Genomic DNA, 2,408 nt, shown 5'->3' on the forward strand with positions numbered 1-2,408 from the left:
ATAACAAATCTCACTCGCCTTTCTCACCTCTTTCCCATCTTGCTCGTCATTCTCCTAATGTATCCCACATACATGTGAATCACAGCTGGGGGAAGAGCCATCCTTAGCCAAGGGTGTCAAGCGATACCCCTTCGCCAGAAAATTATATTGTATATAAAGGTAAAATTTTGGTTTAATAAATATATATTCAAATATTGGCACTTCTTGATACACGTTTAAGGTTTAGTCTAGCGATTAAGGGGATGCAAAAATTTCTTGAGGTCGTGTGTTCTAGCCCTACTAGAGTCATAGTTATTTTTTTTACCACAACCATTGACACCTCTTAATGAAAATTCTTTGCTCCCCACTAATCACATCAGATACATGTATCTAGTGTGATTCACATGTATCTGAAATACATAACAAATCTTGTTCGTCTCTCTATTTTAATATAGAGAAGATTTTAGAAATAACAAACATAATAAGGTTATATAGCAATAGTTTTGATAATTGCACTGCATAGCTATAGTTTCGTTTGTTATGGAGGCTGTGGTTTGTAGATTTCTGCCCGTTTGTATGTTTCTCTTGCGAATATACAAATATGGTAAGTATATACAAATTATGTATTTATACATTTAGGAATTTTTTAGTAACTTCGTTTGTATATTTCGCTTGCCAATATACAAACATGGTAATTTATTATGATTTTTCATAAATCGTATACAAATAGCTAGGATAAGCATATTCAAAATTTTGGATTTATACAATCGGGAACCGAATTATACAAGTTCTGATCAATTTATACAAATCAGACCAATTATATAAATCAAGTGAATAACAAGAATTGAAAAAACTATAGCCGTGAATTGCAATTTTCTTAAACTATAGCTATATATAGTACTTGATATAGGCTAAATATTTGTTATTCTGCATAATTTTCCCTAAAAGAATTTGAGGAAATTTTCTAAATGTTTATTCATTTCCAATCTGATGTATATATACAAGTATATTCACTACAATTGAAGAATAAAAGTAATTAGACTATACACTTGTCACTTCCTAGTTTATACAGCTCTAAACTATATGTAACAAACTACTATTCCTCACATGCTTATCATGTTGTCACGACCCAGGGGTACACCATAGATGTAACATGACGTACTTGACCCCGAAGGGATTTCATCATACAAGCCCTTAGCATATCATAACATAAGATAATAGAAAAGTACGGAAATTTTAAAAACTTTATCCATACAATCGAAGTCTTTTTAAAAGAAAGCGGAGGTCTTACTACACTTTATCTCAAACCATCTAATACAACTTTGAATAACTCTTGGGGCATAGCCCATACAATAGTCTCAAAACATGAAAATAGAAGACATAAAGGAAATAGTGATTTTGTGCTCGAAGCTATAAGGACTCACCAAGTCTTCAACTTCTTGCACTGCTAGAAACCTATCTTCAAGAATGGAACTTAAATCACCGGACCCTACATCTGATGAGAATGTAGGCAAGAGTATGCGTTAGTACAAAAGTACTAAATATGATAGCTAGCATAACATCATAAGAGCATAATATATGGGTTAGTCAATATAAGACATAATCCATAAGCATAAGAGATACTTCATGAAACATAAAATATAAGCATAAGATACAATATCATAATCACAAGCAAAGTCTCCAACATAGGCATTATATAAGCATTAGGCATCATTAGGCATGAACCTTGAACATAAGAGATACTTCATACTCATAGCATAGTCAACACTTAGTTCTTCATAACATAAGAGAAACACTTCGTAAGTAGCTTCAAGTCATACTTGTGCAATGCATGGATAAGATCCCATAATCTCACCCACACTAAGTACCACCTTAGGCCATCATACATACTTACCATCTTCAATCTCATCCTTAGCTTAGTTCTCATAGACAAGGGAATCTCTCACCTTTAGTCAATCATATCATTGAATGCAACTATAGCAACAATCCATCAAAACATACATCATAAGCATAAGTCATAAGCATATTCATTACATGGAACATCATAACATAAGAGGAGCATAGCATAACTACCATCAAAGCAACCCTACCCATGCTAAGTAAAGCCTCTTGAGTAACCATAATTCATAATTCACGTTCTTGCTGGGAGAGTGAGAATTAACCTTAACCGACATAGACCATGTGAGCTTATTATGGAATCTGGTGTCATGCCCCACACCGAAAAGAGGTGTTCTACTTGCCTAAGGTAGAACTAACATGTATTAGCTTTAGATGGATCCAATAGCTAAATAACCTACGGGGGCGCGTAGTTTATGGGATAACGAGATTGCTACTAGAAACTCTAACTCCACTATGTGAAGGCTTCCATCTCATGAGACCTAACTTTGGGAAAACCCGAAATCTACTATGTAAGAGTTCCCCTTTTTACT

The sequence above is a fragment of the Solanum tuberosum genome, unplaced genomic scaffold (assembly GCF_000226075.1).
Source record: "Solanum tuberosum cultivar DM 1-3 516 R44 unplaced genomic scaffold, SolTub_3.0 scf00342, whole genome shotgun sequence".
NCBI classification, from domain to species: domain Eukaryota; kingdom Viridiplantae; phylum Streptophyta; class Magnoliopsida; order Solanales; family Solanaceae; genus Solanum; species Solanum tuberosum.